The sequence below is a fragment of the Bacillus rossius genome, chromosome 1 (assembly GCF_032445375.1).
Source record: "Bacillus rossius redtenbacheri isolate Brsri chromosome 1, Brsri_v3, whole genome shotgun sequence".
NCBI classification, from domain to species: Eukaryota; Metazoa; Arthropoda; class Insecta; order Phasmatodea; family Bacillidae; genus Bacillus; species Bacillus rossius.
Genome location: NC_086330.1, coordinates 83,023,523 through 83,036,685, shown reverse-complemented (window position 1 = coordinate 83,036,685; position 13,163 = coordinate 83,023,523). Strand labels below are relative to the sequence as shown.

Below are 13,163 nucleotides of genomic sequence, written 5' to 3'. Positions count from 1 at the left end.
GTCTCAAAATATTAAAAAGAATCCAAATTTAAAAAGTTATCGAAATAAATTTCGATATGGGCACCATTTTATTTATGGTGATGTCTAGGCTGTGATCTTACTCCTGCCATGTCTACTGAATCGTGTCCATGGTTTCGTTTGAGATTGCTGCAGCCAAACTCCCTTTAAAGTCATATATTATCATTCTTAGATTACACAATATTTTTAACGTATCCCCATAAAAAAGTAGAGTTTTCGTGTGAACTTGTTTGGCCGTAAGGCTACCGTGTAAGGTGGCGCGTAAAAGGACGTGAGCCATTCAACAGAGGGTTCAGTCCGTATTGTGGTGTACCAAACTGAAATAAGTCATCGCAGAGAAACGTAAGTATTGAAGTTGTTGGTTTCTGGGTTGTAGACGCGTCGTAGATGAAGATGACACCAACGTTTTAGTTGACCGTTGCAGTCACCATCTTCAGGGAGCAGTCACCTACTTCTTCATGAAGATAGCGACTGCAACGTCGTGAAATCTTCGCCTTCGACGCGGCTACAACCCAGAAGTCAAGCAACTCCAGACAATGGTCGTGAGAGCCTGCGATCTTTATTAGAACGCAGTGAAGTTGGTATCCCCTAGAAGGAATTCAACTTGGCCAAACTTGATTTGGGGGCTGAATCAGTTCATAAAACGGGAACTGGGGTAATTCTCAAACCATGCATGGGGCAACGGCGAGTGAGCAGTCCTATGGAGGGATTCTCACATACTTAGAAACACACAAACTAGAACTGCAATAACTAAGAAACACAACTTAGAAACACACATCTTAGAACTTTCACAATTTAGAAACACATCACGTAGAACTGTCATAGCTTAGATACACATTACTTAAAAACGTCGTAACTTAGAAATACATAACTTAGAAACACACGCCTTAGAACTGTCATAAAACATGTAACTTATAAACACACAACGTCAAACATAATATCTTAGAAATACACAACTAAGAACTATAACAACTTAGAAACACATAAATTAGAACTATCACAACTTTTAAACAAACAACTTAAATCTGTAGATAACTTAGAAACACGTAACTTAGAAACACACAACGTCAAATTACACAAATTAGAATATGATAAAATAGAAACACACAACTTAGAACAGGCATAACATTGATAATTCTATCTTGTGTGTTTCTGAGTTATGCCAGAAACCCTCCTGGGGAGACATCCATCACGTGTCAAGAAAGGAGGGTAGCTGGCGATGCGAAACAAGCTAATCGATTGGTCGATAGTCAGAAAGGTCGCGGGCTAACGAGCGGACGGACAAGGCGACCCACTGCATCCCAAGTCACGGCCGAGCATGTGATATGGTGTGAGTGATCAGACGCACTCTGCAGCGCTGCAAATGGACTCCGCCGTGAGGCCGTGCCACAGTTAAAGTCGGTCGCCAACTGGTCGATAGATGGCACAGACTCAAACGCGGCGACAGCTGAGGCCGTGTGCTATTACTAGACACTCGGGAAGTTCATGTTCCCGCGATTATTTCGGTCGCTAGGCAGACTTCAGCACTGCTGTAATGTTGGAGCGACAGTTCTTTTGACGGGCCCTCTTAGATCCTGAACCAATGATAGTCAAACTATGGCAGGGTGATCACCCTGGCTACCAAAAAATTGGCATTTGTTTTTAACAAACAATTCAATCAATGAAGTGTAAACCACAATAGACGCAGTGAGATCTTTGACAAGTAAACTTGACAGTCCTTTTTTTAACTGTCGCGTCGATCACTGCATTTGGTGATGAACTTGGTGGGAGCTAGTTTGGTGCTTCAAATAAAAAATTATGGGTGTTATTAAAAAACTAATGCCGTAGTATGACGGGAGTGAGAGGAGACAGCAGTGGCCTGCAAGCTTCATTCACTTTTTGGTACAGCATTCCTCGCCCGTGACGATAGCTGTCAATGTTATTTGAAGCCACAGGCGGATCTCACTGCCAATTGCTACTTTAATCGGCTCAAACTAACATTCGTAGTGAAGACAATACAAAATTACGCATGCAACAACTTAGTACATCGCTAGGTGCATGTAGTTTTCGCGAAATAACCCGATCACTCATTGTACTGCAACAAGGACTGTGTATATCGTAAGCCGTATCCGTTCGAGGACAAAGTGAAGAATTGTGATTTCAAGACATCGGCTACTGTAATTTACAGTTTTGACGATGTGAAGCAGACGGTTAAACACGACGTCCAGAAACTCTGTCAATAAGAGGAAGACTATGTCAGTAAAGGTTTTGGCTGGTCTCTGTATAGTACAAACCGATTGGAGCTTAGAATAAGTCATTTCACGCGGATGCAGAACTAAATTTTTATTAAATTGTTAACTTTCGCATGTGTATCTGTAGTAGAATGTAAAATTGGGTAGTAAACATATGTTTGTAAAAGAACTTCCGGTGTTTTACTTTCGTACCAGTCACTTTTTATTTAAATTAATGACCAAGTATCGGATGAGTATAGATTCAATCAGTAAATTAATGAGTGGTTTTTTGATGATTTTTGGAATTTTTTACCGAAATCCTAGTTTAATAAATACAAATTTCCCAGATGGCTGACATAACGACTTACTCATGTCTGGTAGACTAAGAACCTATGCATTTTTTTTTAGAAATTTAAACATAATTTATTGATATTATTATTTTTTAAATAAAATTAAATATTATTTAATCACCCAGGGATCGAATCAAGAACAGGAATCGATCGAATGAACAAGTACATTAATGAGTAATTTATTTAATGAATTTTGGATTTTTTTCCCGAATTTATACCTAAATAATTTAACATTTCCAAGATGGTGCCTAAATTTGAAGATGGTGGGCACCTCAGTAATAATAAATGATAATTGCACTCTAGTGGACAACAATTATATTAACATGGTGGTAGCGCACTCTAGCAGACGAAATGACGTGGCCACATACTAGCTGGCGATGTATATATACCCTGGCATTAGTGGTAGAAGGTCAGTCTGTCTGTGGCTTCCGTGGAGGAAGGATCTATTTTCATTTTTTTCCTCACTGGGTACGAACCGAAGATGTAAGTGCATGTTTTAAATAATATTAAATTAAATTTTGTTTTAATTTTTTAATTAATTTTTTTTTCCGATTTTATAGCATAAATTTAAGGATTATCAAGATGGCAACCATAACGGAAATTGCAATGATCTTGAATCCAAGATGTTGTCCATAGCGATACTTGCAACGATTACATCATACACGCCCAAGATGGCGGGCGTAACGAAATTTGCAACATTTCTAGATTCCAAGATTGCGGCTATAACGAAATATGCGACGGTGTTTTTTAAATAATATTTCATTAAATTTTTAATATATTTTTAAATACATTGTAGTTTTTTAATTAAAATATGAAAATAACTGTATATTTTGAAGATGGTGGACATGACATACTAACTGTCTATGTATGACTTGGCATTGGTGGTGTAAGGGCCAGTCTGCCGGCAGCTTTCTGGGGGAAACCTGACGTCATTTTTTTTTATTTTTTGTTCTCGCCGGGTTTAAACCGAGGACTACATGATGGAAATACGGTTTTTAAATAATAATTTAATAACATATGATTAAATGTTATATTAATTTTTTAATTTTTCCCGATTTTATAGCACAAAAATTACAGATTTTCAAGACGGCAGCCGTAACAGAAATTGCAACGGTGGCGTCATACTCTAAGATGGCGGTAACGGCATCCTTATTCCTACAAACGGCGTATTGGGGAGTGTATTTACGGGTTCTTAAGCCCTTTTTAGGAGTTCCGAAGCCGTTGGCATTTTTTAGTACTAAAACGGAAAATTTTCTCACAAATTCGGAATTTTTTTACTTTTCAAATTTTTTGTAATTTTTGGCGGAAGTTTTTTTTAAAAAAACTGGAGATTTTGGCGGATTTTGGCGAACATTGGGCAAATATTTGGCAATTTTTTAAGGCCAAGGTCTTTTAAGATGGCCGGCGTGATGTCATAAGCCAAGATGGCGGACAGCACCACAGCACCAAAGCCTGAAGCCAGCGCCAGAACATACTATTCTATACTGATCGCTTGTAATTTCCTTGTTTTTTATTATTGTAATAGAATAGAAATTATGTAATTAATTTATATATTTGTAATTTAATAGTTTTGCCCTAGAACCTGTATTTAGGGTAATTTTAATTAAATTATCTTTTTTGCATCCGTAAAGTATAGATCCAAGGACACGAATATATAGAATCAATCATTATTTTTATAACTGATTATTACATTTATAAATATTCCCGAATTGCTAGCTAAAAAATTACATGATTTAGAGATGGAGTCCAAGACGAACAACAAGATGGCGGGTGTCATGACAGTTGACTGTATGGAGATACTGCACTCTATTATTCCTTCAAAAAAATTACAAGTACGAATATGTGTGCAATTTTGGATATACATTATATAATTCTTGGTCTGGCAAATGTCTCGATGGCCATGCAGTAAAAGGCTTATGTTTTCCAACCCACAGATCCGATCGGTAAAGGATTCTCTTATTCTGTTTGACCCAGTAGCCTTAGCGTTCATAGTACTGAGATGAAAAATTGATGTTGGTGTTTTCAAATTCACCAACCTCCGAAATATTTTACTTTTTTAAAAATATTAAAAACCACTATAAGATCTAACATAAAATATTTTTACAGTAGAAGTAGTCAATACCTAGAAAAAATATATAAAAATAAGACTATCCACGCCGGTAGTACGCCTACAGGTGACACTAGTCAACCAGTAAACCACTGTGCAGTATGGCGGATGAAAGAAATATGATAATGTACGAAGATTGTTGACGAGGTCTCAATAATAGGCATCCAGCGACGGAGACGTCCAAAAATGGTTTATTCCTCACGATTGGCTAGCCGCCACAAGAATCCACCACAAAATCGTAGTCCCATAAGAATAAGTTTGTCCCAGAAACCCCATTCCGTTACTTCTAATGCCATTTGCAGCTGGTGTGTCAGTATTTACAAAGCCAGTTATACCATCCAATGCAGCTTCTTAGATTCCCTGATTTAACAGTCTTCAGAAGACGTATTTCAAACACGCGGTCCTAACTTTATATTCTCAACTAAACGTTGCAAAATTTTAACTAAATTACTTCTTAGTACACATTAAAAAAAGTGATACTTGGTAAGTGATGTTGGAGGGATTGACAGGGTTACGTAGTGGATCACAGCGATGTGAATATAAAGCACTATACCACACAATGCTGTTAGGAAGAGCTCAAACGCTGCTCATCGTAACTAAGAGATTTTCGGTTTTCAAAAAAAAAACAGTGTATAGAAATACGCTCTATTGTGAATAAAAAGTTTAATTTGAATCTGTACAGTTTAACAACGCGCCATTCAGGTATTACACTCAAAATGGAGAAATTCGCGAATTCAGTGAGATCTTGACTCCATTTTGCTGTATACACATGGGGGAAAAGTCTAATGTTCATTCAAATAAACTATAGGACATTTGTTTAAAATGTCCGGTCTGCGATAACACACACAGCACAAGTGGAAAAAGCTTCTATACACGAATGTAGCTACATTAGAATTTTATTTCAGACACAGATTAAATTTGTATCCAATTTATTTTAAGCATGCCACAATAATATACAACATTTAGGTAAAATCAAACCAAAGAAAAACTTTTAAAAGTGGTTCATACACACAGGCAAGTAACTTGATCACACAAGCAGCTGAAAGAGGTCTTCCGAGTAAATCATTTAAAAAAAATCTTGGCTGCTAGAGGGCAGGCCTAAGTTTACAGTTGGCGAAGCGGAAGTTTCGAAAGCAAAGAAGAGAAGAAGCAGAACAGGAGAAGACTTTACTGGGACGTGCCTCACCATGCGCCGCCTCTATACGGGCAATCAGTCGCTCAGTCGTTCTTCCAGTCTGCTCCCCCAGGCAGTGGCTCATCCAGTCTGCTCCATCTGGCAGTACCTCTTCCAGTCTGTTCCACCAGTCAACGCCTATTCTAGCCTGTTCCACCAGACAGTCACTCCTACAGTCTGTTTCACCAGGTAGTCGCTCCTCAAGCCTGCTCCACCAGGCAGTCACTCCTCCAGTCAGCTTCGCTACCAGTCTAGTCGATCCATAAGTCTGCTCTGTCAGGTTGTCGCTGCTCAGTCAACTGCCTCAGGCAGCAATTCCTCCGGTCTGCATAGCCGTGCAGTTCCTCACCCATTCTTCCCTCCCAGGCAAGAGCTCTACCAGTCTGCTCCATCAGGCAGTCGCTCCTACAGACTCCCCCGCAAAATAGTCTTTCCTCCAGTCTACTCCAACAAGCAGTTGCTTCTCCAACCTGCTCCGTCAAGTGGTCACTCCTCCACTGTGCTGCGGCAGGCAGTACTTCGATCAGTCACCTGCAACAGGCATTACTTACTCCAGTCTGCTCCACTACTCAATTCCTCATCCATTCTTCCCTACCAGGTAGTAGCATCTACAGTCTTCTCCACAGGCAGTATCTCCTCAAGCCTGCTCCGCCAGGTAGTCGTTTCTACAGACTTTTCTACTAAGCATTCGCTTTTAGAGTCTGCTCCACCTTGTAGTCGCTCCTCCATTATACTCCATCAGGCAGTCACACATCAAGGCTGCTCACCCAGGTAGTCAAGGCTCCAGTTTGCTCCGCCAGGAAGTTGTTTCTCTAGTATGCTCCATCAGGCAGTTGCTCAGGAGGCTGCTCCCATGGGAGGTCGCTTCTCCACTCTGCTTCTCCATGCAGTAGTTCCTCCAGGCTTCTCTACTAGGCATTACCTTCTCCATTCTACGCAGTTCCTCCTCCAGTCTGCTCCACCAAACAGAAGCTCTTCCAGTCAGCTTCCCAAAACCATCAGCCCTCCCGTCTTCTTCGCCAAGTAATATTTCCATCAATCTGCTCCGCCAGGTAGTCAATCCTCCAGTATGCTCCAACATATAGTCGCTCCTCCAGTATACTCCACGAAGCAGTACCTCAATTATTCTGCTCCATTATGCAATATCTCCTTAAGTCAGATCCATCAGGCAATAGCTCCTGCAGTCTGCTCTACCAGGTAGTAGCTCCTCCAGTCTTCTCCACAAGGCAGTTCTTCTCTAGTATACTTCACCAGGCAGTTCTACCTCCTGTATGCTCCAACAGGCAGTGCCTCCCTAAGTCTTCTCCGCGATGCAATTTCAACCATCTTCCCTAGGCTCCACCACGCAGTTCGTTCTCCAGTATGCTCCACCAGGCATTAGCTCCTACAGTCTATTTCAACAGACAGTCCTTCCTTCAGTCTCTTCCACCAAGCAGTCGATCCTCCAGCCTACTCGCCAGTCAGGCGTCAGCCCTACGGAGTACACCCGGCTCGCGCTGATGACTAGCAATCAACGGCAATTTAATGAAGCTCCAAAAGTACGAAACGAATGGCTTTTGAGTATCCGGACCTTTCAGAGAAATTACAAAAGTTTTGAATTCCGAGTACAGGAAATGGATTAGCCCTCATTTGGCTTTATTTATCTTCTACTTCCTTAAATGTTCTGCGTGAGATGCAAACGGCACAGTCATTCCAACTCAGAAACTGGCAGCTTCGCCACTGATGGAGCAGTTATATAAAGGAAGAGCATGCTAATGCTCTTCGGTGGATGTAATTACTTTAGATGTCTCGATCAAGTAACAAGGATGTCCAAACAAAAAATCATGGCATGACCTAAGTTCATTAGCACTGAATCGGTGTATAAGTGGATTCTTCTTAACTCTGTGCTATACGTAATACCATAATTTCAAACGAAAAAACATAGACTATATAAAATTGGTGAAACATGAAGGCGACAACTGATGACACTTTCATACTTGGATCAAGAAACCTTGCGATTTTGAAAACAACAGCATGCCGTTAACACCAGACTGTAAATGCGTGATAACACCTACTGTAATATAAGTATTAACGCAAGCATATATGCAAATCAGTCCTGTTTCTGCTATATGAACAAAAACTCGTCTGCCTGGGCCTCATAAGTGGCTCGTATTGGACAAGGTACAATGTTAAAATGTTTACTTTAAGATTACCAAGAACACTGGTCATAAATCCTTTAGGTACTTTTGTTAATATATGGATATCTTGGTAAAATCACGGGTTGGTATTTTAATTTCTTGGGGAATTAACTCACAAGGAGTACTGTAATAAGAACAATCTCTACTTTATATTATAAATTTGAGGCTGTTTGCCTGCATTATCCTTCTTTCACGCAGCAGCAGAGCACCGGGTCGACATGATTTTTTTGCATATATACAATTTATGGTTTGGAGAGTGACTACATACAATTATATAATTATATCCCTAATGGAGTGAAAAAATAGTAAATAAAGATTTATAATAGAAAATCATAGGGGGTAGGTCATAGACACACAAACAGTGAATTTGTGTCAATTCTCTGTGTACGCCACATGGTCATATAGTAAGGTTTTGAAACTTCTATCCTTCACCTTGGCGAACACATCCGCTTAGTAAAGCTCGCGGCTGCTAGCGTACAAAAGACGCTTATAACAGTTTAGTTTAGAACCAATATATGGCTATGCCTTAAATTATTAACGCGTTACCGTTTTGTGTGTCCGTCACATCTTACCTAGGGTTACCTGCTCTCCCAAAAAAATGAAATTGAAGATTAGCGTCCCGCTTTTGCTGATGCGAAGACTTGATGCACTGAGGTTGTGCAATCAATGGGACTTTAAAATCAAAATTTCCCGTTTTTCATGAGTATGTCCTACAGATTTGAAATTTGATAGTGATGTTCCTTATATTGTGGTGTGTTTAGCACGGAACACGCAGGGTACTTCAGCTAGTATTTATCAAAACACTTGCTAACTGAACAGTAAATACTTTATTATATTTACACGAGAATCTTTTCCTTATTTATAACGGAACAATACAACTTAGAAGTCAGAATATGGATTTTTTCTACGAAGATACGATTTTATTGAACTACGAGACTTGAGATCAGGCTTCCGCTTCTTGTTGGTTCACGCATCAATGTTTGCACGGTGAAAAATCAAGGTGACGTAACGTAATCAGTTAATGAGACACGAGTTACAAATTTAACTGTAAGTAACCTACGTCTCGAAATATTTTAGTGACATTAATTGTGTGAACAACTGTCTCTCTGACTCGCCGCGTCCGGCCCTCGGCCAAACGTCAAAAGGGAAGAGAATTAATTGTTCGTCAGTCGTATGCTGGCAGTATCCCAGGTAGTAAAGGTAAGTCGATATACAGGCGAAACAAAAGAACATCTGCAGCGACTTAAGTGTGCTGACAGACATAGAAGTTTTGTCTGCAAAGCGGAATGGATACCTGCTTGTCTCTGTTGTACTGCTAGGTCACTACGATGTAAAAGTCAGGCACAAACGCACAAACGTGTGTATACTTACCTTCAAAACGTCATACCTTCGTTACATTTGTTGTGACGTGAATGTTCTCCAGTGCTGAAAAACATGGGGTGTGGCTATGTCATGGACACGGCCGTGTGTTGTACGTAAATACGTGTACATTAACAGGTAAGTGTTTTTTCTTTTGTTGGCTTCAATGAGCGCAGAAACCATAGATTATTACACACATCAAACTTATGGCCGAATGGATTGTTGACAAACGTCGTAGTGAAACGTGCACTAACTGCTGCCCAATGTGTCTTCATAATCGACGATCGTACACAATCAATGCGTACACAGTCCGGCGTCGATTAAGAAGCGATTTCATCATCCACTTGCATAATTCCAACCACCACAGCTGCAGATGAACTGGCACCGTCGTTGATCAGCTCAGCCGCATTCATTCGTTAATGTTCCCGGCACTACTTCACTCGGTCATATGGTGTTTTATTGGTATTATTTTATTGCTTTTAGGAAGCCCTTTCCTACCGTATACGATCTCTGTATTTTGATTTGGCTTTTTGACGCGTATAGGCCAAACTTATATATTTTTGATTATATTTATTTTATTTTAACACCATATATATTTACGGTAACTATTTTAAAATAATGTATTATATATGGAATCGATATATTTTGACGATAGCTGACGATTAAAACTGAAACGAACGTCAACAGTTATACAAAAAGTAAATCTCAAACGCAGCAAAATTACCTCAAAATGGCGGCGCTACCGCGCGCGATGCGTCACAGTCCTCACTTAGCACAACGATTCTTTGATACTTTGGCTATCCGGTGGTGTTATTAAATTTTGGATGTAGATGTTAGATATGTATCTGCAACACCAAACTGTATCCCCCGAATTTATTATCTTTCTTTTTTTTTAATTGCCTCTCACTATAGAAGCAATTATAAAGACGTAGTCACGTCAAAAAGTTACAGAGACACGTGTTTGCACGAAGCGCGGACCTTGGTGCTCCGTATCCCTGTGCGGGTAGGCAGCCCGTAGAAAAAGGTCGCATTGCGGATATTTTATAAACCAAGCCATCTGATTGGATTACTATCACACGGTCATAACCGCCTGCCTCGGGCGGGTATAAAGAGGCTGACAACGGCCGTAGAAATCAGCAGTCAGCAGTAACACCGAAAGAGAGATGAGAGTCGTTCACAAGGGTGCGTGCTACGCATTCCGACTCGCTCCATCACCTCCTGGCTGCCCGCCGACGTCACGATGTACGGCTCCATGAAGATTGTAAAAAGTACGAAGTTACATATGCTGCGTCCACGTAGGAGTTTGTCGCTGAAGAGAGTACGCTACAATACGTAAAGAACAGGCAACGTACGTGAGTAAGAGAATTTATCATTGACTCGTCGAGAGACAGCGAGTGTACGCTGCAAGGTGAGAGACCAGTCAAAGGAGGGGCAAAGAATTTAACCAGGGTTGACCGACCAGGGATGTTGTAGTAGCATGAGTTATGGCGACATGGTAATTTACCGAACTAGACCTACCCCCATGCTAACGAGAGGTCAACACTATCAGTAACGCATCGCACAGTTGCAGCCAGAGTCAAAGACTTTCCCGTGAAACAGTAGCGTTCTGCAATCCGTGGGCAGCAGCTGTCCCTGAATTGTCCGCAGCTGTTCTTGGAGTGCCATCAGCTGTCCCTGAAGTGCCAGTAGCTGTCCCTGGAGTGCCGGCTCATCCCACAGTCTAGAGGGGTAGGACGAGTGGCCAGGATCTACCGAAGCATCACTTCCAGCCTCGGGGACAACGCGCCGGGATTCGCAAGTCAACTCGCACATCGGGAAGACCGGAGGCGAGTCCACAGGCGTCCACGAAGCCGTCGCTTCGCGCTCGCCATCCTCCTCGTTGGGAGCCGCAGGACGGGTCCAGGAGGTGACTACTCCAGCCGAGGCCTCCTCAATGGGACTACTGCTGGATGCTCAGGCAAGTTACTTCGTGATTACAGCCGCAAGTACCGGCGGTGTTACTCCCAGGCATGCCAAAACATTGATTACAGGTTTTTAGTGTCAAATCAGCTTCAATCAGCGTACGACCGATATAGCATTGTTGGTGTGCCCATGAACATAGCCTTAATAACATTCCCTAATTACCATTGGAAATTTTATAATTATTTATAACGTAAAAGTATATGTACATATTGTTTCAAATGAGAATCGAATGTGTTTTGTGTATTGTACTTGCTCGTTTTACATTGCAACAAGTAAAGAAAGCCCTACAATATCTGTAGAATTTTTATTTGAGATATAGCTTTCGCCCTAGTACGCATGAAAGCAGTATAAATTGTTTTTTTGCGAAGTACGGCGGGAATGCTGCGCAATTTTCGAATTCAATATTTTTAGTAGAGAAAGGAAAGTTAGGCCAGAACCCAGAGGGCTTAACTCCTGAAAGAGTTGCAGAGCTATTTTTTTATCAGGCATGTACGCCTAGGTATGTTATGTCTAACAATTCCATTTGTAGAAAATAGTTAGGGTCTTCATTCTGTCGTTATCTCCAGACGCTCATTTGAAAGAGGCTCCACACTCTCTTGCCAGGCAGTCGTGTAGCTTAGGACGCCACTGCTTGCTGGCTCATAGAGCAAATGTCTAGAGAAGGGTTGATATAATATGGTAACCCAATTCGGGATCGTTATGCTTGTCAATACATGCTCTGTGCGCTTAGACCTCTTGCATTGATCACCTTTTTTTTTGTAATCTGTCTATATATAAAATAGAATGTTGGTACGTATGACGTTGACAAACTACGACACCGTTTGACCGATAGCCATGAAAGATGTTATACATAAATATTTGAACATGGAGAATATGTTTGCGATATCCATTTTTCTATAACTCGGTTACTGTATGGCACTGAAGTGCATCAACTTCTACACCGTTCAACCGATCGCCATGGGTAAACATAGGTCATAGACATACAAACGGCAATTGTGTGTCATTTCTCTATGACCACCACAATGTCATATAGTGTTATCCATTTTGCTTTAACTCGCGGACAATATATCACCTTCTGTTCAGCCTGGGAAACGCCGGGTACTGATGTTAGTATATTTTATGAGAAAAGTTTCCTTACCCATAACACACTGAGAGTATGCATTCCAGCCTAGTCACGGGAAAGTGCAATAACAGCTTTACCAACTCTTATTTATGGAGATATTCGTCTATTGTGGGTGTCGGTAATAAAGCTGAAGTACTTTTTGTTAGCATTTGGTTAGAATAGAAATCCATAGCTGAATAAAGGCTAATGCTAGAAGTTTGTTTAAGAGCAGGAAAGGTGCCAGCTAGGAAAAATCATAAAAATGACAATTTTAAGTGTGAATTTTTTGTCGAAGAATTTAACAACACATCAGCAAGGAATTAGCATTAAACATAATTATCACCAAAAAATGTTTTGCTGATCAGATGGGGAAAGGGGCTGGGGAGGGCGTCGTTTTCATTTTCACTTCAATTATAACGTGGAACGGATTTCATACACCTACTATTTAACTGCTTACCTTCATGTTGTTTTATAAATTGTTCAACTTACGTTACCATAGATTTGACATATGAGGCGGTCAGGCGTAAAGGGTTATAAGTGAATGTAAGATACTTTGGAGGAATTCAGGCTTGTTTCCTCACAAAACAAAAAACATTTTGTTGAGTATTTTACAAAAAAAATTCTGCATGGTAGTAGAAATCTCAGAGTACACGTGTTTATCTTTGGGACCAATCAATATCCATTTGCCTACAAATTATTTCATA

The 13,163-nt window shown here is 40.6% G+C and overlaps 1 protein-coding gene across 1 annotated transcript in view; it reads right to left on the bottom strand.

Moving 5' to 3' along the window:
* The window catches only part of LOC134530920 (regulating synaptic membrane exocytosis protein 2), a 350,617-nt gene that overhangs the window by 176,733 nt on the left and 160,721 nt on the right, over nucleotides 1-13,163 (bottom strand). The window lies entirely within an intron of this gene.